The sequence below is a fragment of the Schistocerca americana genome, chromosome 3 (assembly GCF_021461395.2).
Source record: "Schistocerca americana isolate TAMUIC-IGC-003095 chromosome 3, iqSchAmer2.1, whole genome shotgun sequence".
Lineage (NCBI taxonomy): Eukaryota > Metazoa > Arthropoda > Insecta > Orthoptera > Acrididae > Schistocerca > Schistocerca americana.
In genome coordinates this window covers 720901338-720916894 of record NC_060121.1, presented here as the reverse complement: position 1 = coordinate 720916894, position 15557 = coordinate 720901338, and positions in this window count along the sequence as shown.

Sequence of the window (15557 nt, the reverse complement as noted above, 5' to 3'; positions counted from 1 at the left end):
CAGCGTGTCGTAGGGGACTTTGAGGATAAAGTAGCCGAACGCCGCCTGCAGTCTGTGTGCCATTGCCTTTGGCATCGGTAGACGCGTAGCTAGATAACAAAATCCACCCGTTGTAACATGTCCAATGCTTTCAGGAGGTTGACATGAAAATTCGTGCCCGGTAGCTTGAAGCTCAATCTAAATATAGCAGGGGCCGGTGAAGTGAAATGGGAAGAATACAAAGGATTTATGGTCAGGTGAGTAACAGATAATATCAAAAGCAGCAGAAAATGGTATAACGGGAGTAGGATTCGTTATGAAAGGGAAGGGAGGGCAATGAGTGTGTTATTGTGAACAGTGCAATGATAGGGTTGTTCTTATCAGAATCGACAGTAAACAACATCGACGATAGTTCAGGTATACATGCCAACGTCGCAAGCTGAAGATGAGATAGAGAAAGTATATGAGGATGCTGAAAGTGTAATACAGGATGAAAAGGGAGATGAAAATCTGATAGTTATGGGGGACTGGAATGCAGTTGTAGGGGAAGGAGTAGAAGAAAAGGTTACGGGAGAATATTGGTCTGGCACAAGGAACGACAGAGGAGGGAGACTAATTGAGTTCTGTAATAAATTTAAGCTAGTAATAGCGAATACAAGAATCACAAGAAGAGGAGGTGTACTTGGAAAAGGCTTGGTGATACAGGAAGATTTCAGTTAGATTACATCACGGTCAGACAGATACTGGATTGTAGGGCATACAAATGAGCAGATACACACTCATATCACAATGCTGCAATCATGAAAAGTAGGCTGAAGTTTAAGAGATCGGTCAGAAAGATTCAGTACACAAAAAAGTACTAAGGAATGAAGAGATATGCTTAAAGTTCTCTAAGACTATAAATGCAGCAGTAAGGAATTGCTCTGTAGGCAGTTCAGTTGAAGAGGAATCAGCATCTCAAAAATATGCAATCATGGCAGTTGGAAAAAAGGAACATACAAAGAAGGCTCCTGCGAAGAAAACAAATAATTCAGTTGATCCATGGAAGAAAGATGTACAAAAATTATCATGAAAATTCAGCATTACAGAGATACAAGTCATTTAGGAAGGAAATAAATAGGAAGTGCAGAGATCTAAGACAAAATGGCAGCATGAAAAAGTGAAGAAATCGAAAAGGAATGATTGACGGAAGAACTGACTCAGCATGTAGGAAAGTCAAAATAACGTTCGATGAAATTAAAAGCAAAGGTGGTAACATTCAGAGAGTAATGGGAATTTCACTGTTAAATGCAGAGGAGAGAACGAATAGGTGGAAAGAATACACTGAAGGCCTCTATAAGACGGAATATTTATCTCTTGTGATACAAGAAGAAACTGGGTCCGCTTTAGAAAAGGTATTGGATCCAGTGATAGAATCAGAATTTAAGAGAGTTTTTAGAACTTCAGTTTGAATAAGGCAGAATGTAAACATAACATTCCATCTTAGTTTCTAAAATCATTGGGGGAAGTGACAACAAAACAACTATTCACATCGGTCTGTAGACTATATGAATCTGGCGATATACCGCCTGACTTTCGGAAAAAAGTCATACACACAATTCTGAAAACTGCAAGAGCTGACAAGTGAGAGAATTATTGCACAATCAGGTTAACAGCTTAACGCATCCAAATTGCTGACAAGAATAATATACAGAAGAAAGGAAAAGAAAACTGAGGATGTGTTAGGTGACTATCGGTTTGGCATTAGGAAAGGTAAAGGCACCAGAAATGCAATTCTGACGTTGCGGTTGATAATGGAAGCAAGATTAAAGAAAAGTCTAGACATGTTCATAGGATTTGACGACATGGATAAGCGTTCGAATATATAAAATGGTGCGAGATGTTCGACATTCTGAGAGAAATGGGAGTAACCCAAGGGGAGAGGCGAATAATATGTACAAAAGCAAGAGGGAATAATAAGAGTGGCGACCAAGAGCGAAATGCTCGGATTAATAAGAGTGTATGACACTTATGAAGTCTTTAGTTCCTACTGTTCAATCTGAACATCAAAGAAGCAATGATGGAAATAAAAGGTTCAGGAGTGGAATTAAAATTCAAGGTGAAAGGATATCAATAATACGATTCGCTGATGACATTTCTATCCTGAATGAAAGTTAACAAGAATTACATGATCTTCCGAATAAAATAAACAGTCTAATGAGTAAAAAATATGGATTGAGAGTAAATGTGAGTAAATCAAAGAAAGACGAAAGTAATGAGAAGCAGCAGAAGTGATAAAAGCGACAAACTTAACACCAGAAGTTAAGGAATTCTGCTCCCTACGCAGAAAAATATCCAATGACGCAGCATGCAGGACATCAGAAGCACACTGGCACTGGTAAGAAAAAGGGAATTCCTGGTAAGAGAAATCTTCTAGTGTCAAATATAGGCCTTAATTTGAGGAAGAAGTATCTGAGAATGCACGTTTGGATCACAGCATAGTATGGTAGTGAAAGATGGATTGTTGGGAAACCGGAACAAAAAAGATTCGAAGGATTTGAGATTTGATGCTACAGACGAGTGTTGAAAATCGGGCGGGTTGATAAGGTAATCAATGAAGAAGTTCTCAAAGGATTTGGAGATGAAAGGAATAATGGAAAACACTGATAAGGAAAAGGGACAGGATGATAAGACATCTGTTAAGACATCAGGGAATGACTTACATGGTAATACAGAGAGCCGTAGAGGGCCTAAACTTTAGAGGAAGGCAGAAATTGGAATACATCCAGCAAATAATTGATGACGTAGGTTGCAAGTGCTACTCTGAGTTTAAGAGGTTGGCACAGGTGAGGAATTCGTGGTGCGCCGTTTTAAACCAGTCAGAAGACCGATGACTCAAGAGAAAAAAAGGCATCACTTGGAAAATGACAATAATCAATGATCGTTAGACACTGTCCAAAGGAAAATTATTTGTTTGACTTCGAGTGTGTCACGTGTATCGTGCAGTACTAGCGGTGTCTGCTAACGTCTTTGAAATGAAGGCATCGAAACTGAGACAGAGATAGGCCTCGTGAAAGCGACGAAGCCTTCTAGATGAGAGACCAATGAGAGTCGATACTTGTCCTCTAAAAAGTGAAATTTATTTGCTGCTGTACTGAATATCTCGAGATTACTGTGTTAATGTGCAATAGTATCGGTATTTTTATGTCGTAAGTTACTCGATATTTTACAGAAGTCACATTTGAAGAATGAAGGTTATCGAATGCAACTTAATTAAGGTATAACGTTCTTGCAAATGCGTTTACACGGAACTGGACGTCTTCATAGCTTTAGTGCGATATTGTGACCAATTTTTTGTTGACAATACTTTAACAACCCTGTTTTGTTAAGTTGAGTATCTAAGAACTTTTATTACCCAGAGTTATCTTAAAATTTAGATATTTTATTCTGATGTTGGTATCTGTACGCTTAATCTAAAGAAAAAGATATATTACCGAATTAGTTGCTTCTTTGCTCTGCACGTATTTTTGAACAATCATTGTTGCAAGGACGCTTACACGTGTCAAAAGCGTTTGCATCCATTCGATAACAGGAAGAACTCTATTACATCAATGATAGAGCTTTGGGTTTTCAAAGAACAAGAAGATTCATGAGGTCAACAGGCGATTTAGCGATACCAGATACTTAATCAGGCATCATTCATTGACGGACCATTGTGTTGACCAAACACAAATTCAGTATCACCCACGAATAACATCTAATCCAGAGATGAGCAACTTGGCTACTTCAGACCACTACTAAAATGACAAAAATTTTAAATTTTACTTTTATGACTGCCAGCAGTAAGCAATATGACTACCACAGCGTAAATCACCGTAAACGAACGTAACACGGAGGATTTATGAGCTTCATTGTCAGCCAGTATCAAGTAAATGTACAATGGCTGCCAGTGATATTCGTGTTTCCTGCGTAAACAAGATAGCTTTGTTCGGTTGGTGCAGCTATTCACCTGAAAACCATGCATGACGCTCGCGTACCACTGCAAAAGCAGCGATTCCTATCCCATGCGGCGCTAATGACTTGCGGAACACTGTTCGAGATACCTTACAGAGCTGCCCGCCGCTGCATTCCCTTCTCAGAGTCCGCGTCATCGCCCTGCGGCAGCTGTCTGTCAATAAGGATCGTGATGGGATACTCCGCAGCGCGACGCCTAGCCTCCAGCACATGTCAGACGGATCACCGGCTTTGCCAGTACAATCCCGCTTGCGATCCTACTCCTGCGTATCCAGGTCATCCACACAGAGGGGACGTTCAATCATGCATGCCTGCTTGTTATACGATACATAACACACAGTCTTCTCACAAACAACAGAAATTCAGATCCGCTTTCTGAATGGTAAACACACTGCATAATCTCTCCTTAAGTACAGAATGACCTCACCCCTACATAGTCTGTGCGGTTACCGTGAAGTCCTAATCATTTGTACGTCCACGCATGTGCCGGTTTTTGTGATTAGAGTGCAGCTAGTCATAGAGGTTCCGTGCCGGCTACAATTATCGTATTGCAGCGGAAATTGGTTGATACTGTACTGTGTTAATGCGGAACCGATGTGCGCTGGAAAAAAAATTAGTTTTAATTTTGGCCACCAGGTGCTAACCAGGCACTGTGAATGCAATAAAGGCGCATACAAATGTTTACGTACGTAATGGATTAGGAGTGGGGTGTGAGAAGAAAAGGTCAAACAAGCGAGAAACGGGAAATGTTGATTTTATTATTAACCATCACTTTTACAGTTTGTTCAGTATGAGCACCGGAAGCGTCGACGAGATACTGTAAAGCTTCCACACGATACGATAATTACAGTCTACACTGGACATCCGTGAGTAGTCGCACTTTAATTCTAACCTCCCGTTAGTACAGTTCATTGTAGTTTGATGTTTTTTGCATGCCGTCTTCAAGGTGTTGTAATTTTAATCCTGGAATAGCAGTGTGCGGCTCTGTATTCACCAATCAATTTTATCATAAATATTTCTAAGAGAAATTTCATGTTACAGGTAGCCTTTGTGAAGAAATTTGATGTTCCAGGTAGTTTTTGTGAAGGCAGAGGCCTTTACAGCAGCAGGTGTAAATTTGTTTGAAGTTGTTGCTTTTTCCATTAGCAGCATTGTTGGGACATCATGTAGCCCCGTAAATTGTTACCATATTCCTTTACCCTTTCCCTTTTTATCAAATTTTTATAAAGATGCAAAACTAGTAATTATTGTAGGCCTACTAATCTACTAATCACAAAGCATAGTGTCCAATGAGTGACTAATAGATCTTATTATTTGAAATATCAGATATTCTGAAACAGCGAATGTTAAAAAAGTTCCTACTTAAACCACCGAAGCAAACAAATCCTTGGCGATTGAGCAGACACTCCATGAGTAATGAACGTTATGGCAATCTATGAAGGAGACTGTAGAAAAGATTTTTAATATTTTCGTCATATTCATCCCCACATGAAGTACGTCTGCAGATATTTGCAAAATTCACGATATGAATTCAGACTGTTTCAGATATGAGACGATGTTACGGTGGTGACTTGGTAGCACATACTCGCAGTATTATTTCTCAAAGGCAATGGCCCCATACTTAGCTTGCATTTATCGCGAACTCCCCTCAGTGCAAAGTCCCAAGCGATTGGAAAAATCGCAGGTGACTTCTGTATAGAAGAATAATTAGAAGCCAGTATCCTTAACATCTCTTTGCTGCGGAGTTCTTTAGCTCGTTCTGGCATCGGATGAAATAAATCCCCTTGAAGCACAAAAGCGTTTGTCCTCAAATCAGCACGAATTTAGGAAGCATGCCCTTTTCTCACGATATCTTGCGAATTATGGATGAAGGGCAACTGACAGGTTCCATAGTCCAGGTTTTCCGAAAAGAATTAGACACGGTGCCCCCCTGCAGACTGTTGACGAAGGTCCGAGCATAAGGTTTAGGTTCCCGGATACGTGTCTATAAGACTTTTTAAATAATAGAACCCAGTACGTGGTTCTCGTCAGCGACTATTCATTAGGGACAAAGGATTCATCAAGAGTGCCCCAGGGAAGTGTGATACAACCGCTGTCATTTTCTATATACATACATGATGTGGCGGGAAGGATGGGCAGCAATCTACGGTTACTTGCTGATGCCACTGTAGCACGCGGAAACGTGTCGAAGATGAGTGATTGTACGATGATACAAGATGACTTAGACGAAATTTCTAGTTTTTTTGATGAATGGTATCTTGCTGTACATTTCGAAAAAATGAAGTTAATGTGGATGAGTAATAAAAATCGTTCCATAACGTTCGAATACGACGTTGGTAGGGTGCTACTTCACACAGTCACTTCGATTAAGTGTCTAGGCGTAACGTTACAAAGAGATATGAAATGCAATGAGAACGTCAGGTTGGTACTAGGGAAGTCCAATGCTCTATTTCGTTGTTTTGGGAGAATTTTGGGAAAGTGTAGTTTATCCATAAAGGAGGCGGCGTACTGAACTCTGGTGTGGCCTGGCCTTCAGTACTCTTCGAGTTTTCGGAATCCCCACCGGGGTGGATTGAAGGTAGACATCGAAGCAATTTAGAGCGGTGCTGCTAAATTTGTAACCAGTAGGTTCGATCAGCATGCGAGTATTGCGGAGATGCTTCGTGAACTCATAGGAAATACTGGTGGAAAGGCAATGCTCTTTCAACAAAACAGTACTGCGCAAATTTACAAAAACGTTTGTGGCTTGTTGAGCTAAAATCATTTTAAAGCCGATTATTACTGTAAGCAACTAATTAGCCTTACCCTGTCAATCATAATTATTTTTGATTATGATGTTTATTTATTAGTGGTGCTGTGTGGTGGTTTAATGAACGTAACCATTCAAACGACAAATGACGCTGTTTTTCTGGGTTCTCCCTTCCAAGCTTTCCTTGTGCAACCCTATCCTCAGTTTACAGATTTCTATGATAGCCACAGAGAGTGATTGCTTTTGTGTTCAGGTGAGAGGAAGGAGGGGGGGGGGGTTAGAATTGTCTACCCCTTTAGCGTCATTCGTTGTTTGAAACCCGAGAATTTCTTTAGTACACATTTTGTGCTGTTTCACGTAGCCACTTATTATCATGGAGGTGAGAGTTGTTTGCGCGAATCGTTTCTGAAGCAAGAACGCCTCGAGGATAAACTAAATATACGATTCGTTTCTGTGGAAGGTAGAGTCCCATAACTGGCGGCCAGATCACATTGCCCCTGACATGATTGAAGAGGTAGGTGCCGCTATTTCTTGTAATCTGCAATTTTTGGAAGGCAGTTACCTATTTATAGGCAATTGCGTGGGGTTCAAGCCCATTTGGTTCATTGGAGTAACTCTGTTGCTGTTTTAAATAGTCTTGAGCTTTGTGATCAGCAAAGGGAGACCTTTGCAGCGCGGAGTAGTCGTGAGGTCTGAGGCTTGTCTCCAAGGTTCGCGCGGCTCCCCTCGCCGGACGATCGAGTCGTCCCTCGGGCATGGGTGTATGTGTTGTCCTTAGCGTAAGTTAGTTTAAGTTATATTAGGTAGAGTGTAAGCCTAGGGACCGATGACCTCAGCAGTTTGGTCCCATAGGAACTCACCACCACCACCACCACCATGAGACTGATGAACAGTTCGTCGATCAAGTGACTGAAATATCTACAAGTCAGGACTGGTTTATTGAGTTTCAATGGCGAAGTGGGTAGTTTGTAACAGGGTAGTTCGGCCAATAGTCAGTTACTAGGTTCAAAAAGGTCGGTGCTCGAGGTCTTGGCTGTTTGGGCACCAATGCAATTGTTATATTACCTATTACGATCATGTATTTGCTTAGTGGTATCTCCGAGTTATCTACTGATGACTTAGATCAAGTTTGACAGGTGTTGTGGTTACTTGTCCGATGAATTTCAAACTGATGTCATGAATATATCGCATTCTGTGATACTCTCCTCGTTTTATACTCTGTCGAAGGGGTTGTCAAGTAGTTTGTTGTCTGAGATACTTAGAAATCAAGGTACCCTGATCACCATAGGACTAGTATAATAGAGAGAAAGTTATCACCACGTATGCGTAACGAATTTGAGTTGATCCACTACTGGCAGGTACAAGCATGTATGAGGATCTTGAGCCAGTATATCGAGCGTATTTACATTTCTGTCTCGGCTTTGAATATGAAAGTTACCGAACTGGACTGTATCTCTTAACATTTAGGAGCCATGAGGCCGGGCGATCGGTCGCGTTATGTATTTGCGCCCAAACCTACGAATTTCTTTGAATTAAATGAGTGACTTGGTTACATAGAGGCCCTCAAATTTTCAGACGAGTAACGAGATCGGGATAAAGGTTTCTAATCTGATCCTCCCCTCCGAAATCGTAATCATCAGCATTCGCCTTTGATTCATTTGCCTATACACGTTGTTTTAGTTGTGTTGTTGGTAGTCATCTAGTGCGCGAGTGCCTGATCAGATGTTGTCCTAGGCCTAACATCTGATGGCATAGGATGCGGGGTAAAACTCACCCGTGTAAACTTTCTCATTGCGAGTGTATTCGATCTCTTAAAAAAGTGCTCGTTCATATGTTTGTACTCGGCTTCTAGATCCTGAAAATTCCGTTTCCTTTCTCGACTGTAGTTGGAATCTCGAATTTCGAAATTTGTGTAGGATGCCTCCTATATGGCCCTTTTCCCAGAGATGTTGTGTGTCCAATCTGCAAGACTTATATCTGGCAGGTGAGGCCGTCGGGATTTTATTTCTGATTTTTATTGGCCTGTAGGATTTACCGTCTTTAAGAATTTGTCCTTTACCCTGTTACTTGGGTGTGTTTACATTCAACGGACAGGCTTGGTACTCAACTTTGCTAGTAACACCTGTTTTCCATCTGTCTGAGGAAATAATTCTTTGATCTTGTAATTTTTCCCATAACATCAATCCTTAGAAGGTAGAGCCTTCGAAATTCGTGCTTCTTAGAAGGTAGAGCCTTCGAAATTCGTGCTTAGTCACCTCAGTCATTATGAGGTTAAACAGTTAACGGCTCTTTTAGAACAGTTTCCCGATGTATTGAATAATAAGTTGGGCGTAACCGACGTAATCCAATACAAGATCCTTCGAGACGACGACTAACGGGTACGGCACACTCCGTACCGTCTCTCACCCCCTCAGATGATAATATTAAGGCAAATGATTAATGATACGCTGCATGATGGAATTATTAGACCATCAACTTCCCCACGTGCTTCACTATATTTCCCGTTTCCAAGGGGCAGGGTGAAGGTTATAGCCCGGTAGTCGATTATCGAGCCATTAATGAGAAGACTATTTTGAAGTCAGTTCCTCTTCCTGGTGTTCATAATTGTTTCACACGGTTTGCTGGTGCCTATTATTTTAATGCACTTAGTTTACAAGCGAGGAGTCAAAACACGTTACTGCCTTTAGTGCAGACTGGAATCTGTATGAATTTAATCGGGTACCATTTGGCTTGGCTACCGGGACTGCGGTTCTTTCACGACTTTAGAACATGTTTTGGATGACCTTAAGTTTTGTTGTATACATAATTATCTTGATGATGTGGTGGTCTATAGTTGCTCTTTTGTTGAACATCTTTCACATCTTGAGCAGGTATTGTTAAAGCTTCGATTTGCCGGATAACTGTCAAACAATCGAAAATTATTCTCTCTAGGCAGCAGATTTCCTGTTTGGATCACCTGGTTTTGAGAAACCTTGCTAGAGTTGATCAAGAACGGATTTCTGGTTTGAGAAAACTTACTCCCGCAAAGAATAAAATGGTGTGGCCAGATTCATTGGTATGGCAAATTATTTTCGTACCGGGAGAGTCAGCAAAACGCTTCTGGAGGCGTTAAGACCTCTCTCAGTAGCACTCCTGAATTGGCTGTCCTGGACTTTGGAAAGAGATTTACAGTGCAGGCTGATGCTTCCAATACCGGAGATGTTGCTGTGGTTTTACAGGAAGATTTAAGTGAAAGGCGCCCTTTAGATTTTGCCCCGAGGAGATTTGCAGGTCCTGAACTGAAGCTTTATGAGCGTGAGGCGTTGGCTGCTTTATTTGCTCTTGACAAATTTAAATTCAGTCTCGAGCATAGGGAATTTGGGATCTTGGCAAACCCTAGAAATACCGGCGGGATTGCAAGCAGGGCCGTTCGCGTATCTGCCAATCGTTTCGGAGTGTGTCACATTAGTGGCATCGACAATCAAGTTGCTGACGAGCTTAGTTGCAGGTTTGATGATCGCTCACAGGAAACTGAAGGCTGTTTACTGTTGGCCAGTTCGCCAGTCTACAGTGTGTTAATTGAGGTACCTCAACTCTTTGGGTTCAAAAAATGGCTCTGAGCACTATGGGACTTAACATCTGAGGTCATCAGTCCCCTAGAACTTAGAACTACTTAAACCTAACTAACCTAAGGACATCACACACATCCATGGCCGAGGCAGGATTCGAACCTGCAACCGTAGCGGCAGCGCGGTTCCAGACTGAAGCGCCTAGAACCGCTCGGCCACAAGGTCCGGCCAACTCTTTGGGGATCTCAAGGTTAAGCAGGATCAGTATCCTTATTGTGGACCTATTGGGAAGCGTGTGTCGTCTGGGGATATCCTTCCTGCTCATTTTTTGAGAAATGGGAAATGAAATTTGGTCTCACGTGGTTGGTAAATTAGCTGAGGCTAATATTTGTTTACCTATCGAATTGTTGTGTTCTGTCTTTCATTATTATCATGGTTTATGGTCAGGTGGTCATCTGGGCCTTCATAAGACCCTTGCTAAGGTCCGTTGTCATCTTACATGGTCTTCATTATCTAAGGACATTTGCCATTGAGCTGTGGCGGCTTTCTCGTGATATATCGATATTACTATTCTTATGATCTTTCATTAACATTTTGCCGGCTCAGGGCTTGGAGGCCGGTTTGGTGGATACTACGACACAATGCTGTGCTCCAAACGTACATTCATAGAAATTTCTTCCTCAAATTAAGGTTTATGTTTGATACTAGTAGACTTTTCTCGGCTAGGAATGCCCTTTTTGCCAGTGCTAGTCTGCTTTTTAATGTCCTCTTTGCTCCGTCCGTCATTGGCTATTTTGCTGCCTTGGTAGTAGAATCCCTTAATCTCATCTACTTCGTGACTATCAACCCTGTTGTTAAGTTCCTCACTGTTTCCATTTCTACTACTTCTCATTACTTTCGTCTTTCTTCGATTTACTATCAATTCCCACTCTGTAATCATTACACTTTCCATTCCGTTCATCTGATCATGTAATTCTTCTTCGCTTTCAGTCAGGACAGTAATGTCATCATCGAATCGTATCACTGATATCCTTTCACCTTGAATTTTAATTCCACTGCTGGACCTTTCTTTTATTTCCATCACTCATTCTTCGATGTACAGATTGAACAGTATGGGCGAAAACTACATCCCTGTCTTAAACCTTTTTTAATTGGAGCGTTCTTGGTCGTCCACTCTTATTATTCCCTCTTGGCTCTTGTACATTACCCATCTCTTCATATAGCTAAACCCTATTTTCTCAGAATTTCGAACATGTTGCACCATTTTACACTGTCACGTGCTTTTCATAGATCGACATGTCCTTTGAAAGTGTCTCGATTTTTCTTTAGTCTTGCTTCCATTATCAATCGCAACGTCTGAATTGCCTCTCTCGTGCCTTTAGCTTTCCTAAAGCCAAACTGCTCGTCATCTAGCACATCCTCAATTTTCTGTTCCATTCTTTTGTACATTATTCTTGTCAGCAATTTGGATGAATGAGCTATTAAGCTGATTGTGCGATAATTCTCGCAATTGTCAGGTCTTGCCGTCATCGGAATTGTGTGGATGATATTTTTCCGAAAGTCAGATGGTATATAGCCAGACTCATACATTCTACACATCAACGTGAATAGTCGCTTTGTTGCCACTTCCCCCAATGACTTTAGAAATTCTATTGGAAAGTTATTTATCCCTTCTGCCTTATTTGATCTTAAGTCCTCCAAAGCTCTCTGAAATTCTGATTCTAATACTGGACCCCTTTTCTGTTCTAAATCGACTCCTTTTTCTTCTTCCGTCAATCAATGTTCTCCCTCATGAAGGCTTTCAATGTCTTCTTTCCACCTATCGACTCTCTCCTCTGCATTTAGCAATGGTATTCCCATTGCACTCCTAATGTTACCACCCTTGCTTTTAATGTCACTAATGGCTGTTTTTACTTTCCTGTTAGCTGAGTCAGTCCTTCCGATAGTCATTTCTTTTTCGTTTCCATCGCATTTATCGTGTAGCCATTTCGCTTTAGCTTCCTGGTAATTCTTATTTATTTCATTCCTCCGCGACTTGTATTTCTGTGTTCCTGATTTTCCCGGATAATTTTTTTACTTTCTTCCTTCATAGATCAACTGAAGTATATCTTCTGTTACCCATGGTTTCTTCTCAGTTACCTTCTTTGTACCTTTGTTTTTCTTTCCAATTTGTGTGATGGCTCTTTTTAGAGATGTCCATTCCTCTTTAACTCTACTGCCTACTAAGCTATTCCTTCTTGCTGTATATATAGCCTTAGAGAACTGCAACCGTATCTCGTCATTCCTTAGTGTTTCCGTACCCCACTTCTTTGCGTATTGATTTTTTCTGACTAACGTCTTAATCTTCAGCCTACGCTTCCTCACTACCACATTGTGATCTGAGTCCATACCTGCCCCTGGCTACGCCTTACAGTCCAGTATCTGATAACGGAATCTCTGTCTGACCATGATGTAATCTAATTGAAATCTTCCAGTACCACCTGACCTTCTCCACGTTTACCTCTTTCTCTTGTGATTCTTCATCAGAGTATTCGCTATTATTAGCTGAAATTTATGACAGAACTAAAGTGGTCTTCGTATATGACAAGAATACAGGAAGAAAAACTACATATAAAACTAACTAAATGTCAATATCTAAGTTCCTAATCCGTATATTAGAGGTCCCCAAACACCCCTGACATGAACGCAATGGGTATTCATCTCTAATGTGTTTGACTGTCTCGTTCAGAGGCCATCAGTCACAAATCAGAGACTCTGTAGCACCCTATCTGTAATGTGAGACTGCACATCGACCATGCCCAGAGCGAGCTCTGTTCAATTTGATCCATAGTTTCCTGTTGAGTTTTGTGTCAGCAGTATCATAGTTTTTCTTTCGAAACGAATCAGGCTCTTCAGGATTTTCTACAAGTTGACAGTTCTGATCGGGTAGGTTTATTACCTTCGTATTACTGGCATCTAGCTGTTCTGCTTGCCATAACGGTGGTTTCTTGAGTGGAACCTATTTCGTCGTAAACTTTGTATGTTACCCTGTGTGGCTAATTCCACGTTCTCCTGTAGCTTGCGATATTTCCTAAGCAAGGCAACCCTTCTACGGATTGCGGATTTACAGATATTGTTCAGCAGAGAAAGCCAATAAGTGGGTGACGGTTGTATTGTCGCACCAAGGTACTTAGGGTACTTGTTATGACAAAGAGTGTTTACGTTAAGTCCCATTCTGACCTCTGTGTTAGCTTGTTTATTGTGTGGATGAAATGTACATATTTCAGTTTTACTTGTACTGGGTTTAAATCGACACTTTCTAAATAGGGGCTCATAACGGCTAGATCTTCTGTGAGAATATTCTTCGCTTGTCCGATACCTTTGGTTCTACAAGCAAGAGCTATCTCGTCCGCGAAGCAGAATTTAGTTGACCTAGTATTATGGTGATTTGAGATACACTCCTGGAAATTGAAATAAGAACACCGTGAATTCATTGTCCCAGGAAGGGGAAACTTTATTGACACATTCCTGGGGTCAGATACATCACATGATCACACTGACAGAACCACAGGCACATAGACACAGGCAACAGAGCATGCACAATGTCGGCACTAGTACAGTGTATATCCACCTTTCGCAGCAATGCAGGCTGCTATTCTACCATGGAGACGATCGTAGAGATGCTGGATGTAGTCCTGTGGAACGGCTTGCCATGCCATTTCCACCTGGCGCCTCAGTTGGACCAGCGTTCGTGCTGGACGTGCAGACAGCGTGAGACGACGCTTCATCCAGTCCCAAACATGCTCAATGGGGGACAGATCCGGAGATCTTTCTGGACAGGGTAGTTGACTTACACCTTCTAGAGCACGTTGGGTGGCACGGGATACATGCGGACGTGCATTGTCCTGTTGGAACAGCAAGTTCCCTTGCCGGTCTAGGAATGGTAGAACGATGGGTTCGATGACGGTTTGGATGTACCGTGCGCTATTCAGTGTCCCCTCGACGATCACCAGTGGTGTACGGCCAGTGTAGGAGATCGCTCCCCACACTATGATGCCGGGTGTTGGCCCTGTGTGCCTCGGTCGTATGCAGTCCCGATTGTGGCGCTCACCTGAACGGCGCCAAACACGCATACGACCATCATTGGCAACCAAGGCAGAAGCGACTCTCGTCGCTGAAGACGACACGTCTCCATTCGTCCCTCCATTCACGCCTGTCGCGACACCACTGGAGGCGGGCTGCACGATGTTGGGCGTGAGCGGAAGACGGCCTAACGGTGTGCGGGACCGTAGCCCAGCTTCATGGAGACGGTTGCGAATGGTCCTCGCCGATACCCCAGGAGCAACAGTGTCCCTAATTTGCTGGGAAGTGGCAGTGCGGTCCCCTACGGCACTGCGTAGGATCCTACGGTCCTGGCGTGCAACCGTGCGTCGCTGCGGTCCGGTCCCAGGTCGACGGGCACGTGCACCTTCCGCCGACCACTGGCGACAACATCGATGTACTGTGGAGACCTCACGCCCCACGTGTTGAGCAATTCGGCGGTACGTCCACCCGGCCTCCCGCATGCCCACTATACGCCCTCGCTCAAAGTCCGTCAACTGCACATACGGTTCACGTCCACGCTGTCGCGGCATGCTACCAGTGTTAAAGACTGCGATGGAGCTCCGTATGCCACGGCAAACTGGCTGACACTGACGGCGGCGGTGCACAAATGCTGCGCAGCTAGCGCCATTCGACGGCCAACACCGCGGTTCCTGGTGTGTCCGCTGTGCCGTGCGTGTGATCATTGCTTGTACAGCCCTCTCGCAGTGTCCGGAGCAAGTATGGTGGGTCTGACACACCGGTGTCAATGTGTTCTTTTTTCCATTTCCAGGAGTGTATATACATTCAATAACAGGGAGTTAAGACGGAGCCATGTGGTAGACCATCAAAAATCCAACTTACAAAATATGATCTATAACATGCCCAACGCTATGACAAACTGGATACAGGCAGATGGAGTACATATCTAAAGTTAAATAGGCATCTTCCGATCTGAAAAGTATTACTTTCCATTCATATATTATATTTTCGATGTATGTCATAAGACCTGTAAGTATTTGAGTGTGTTATGCTTAAATGTATGATAATGTTTTGTCGATGCTTGAGATACACCGCCTCCTGACATGTTCCTAGTTTTTAGCTGTACAGCCCACTTTTACTCTGTGATTTTTGTCGTGGAATCTGTGAAGTGTTTGAACAATGTTCTGACACTTTTCTGAGAAACTTGTATCGCCTGAACAATACTTTCTGACCTTACTCCTCTTATA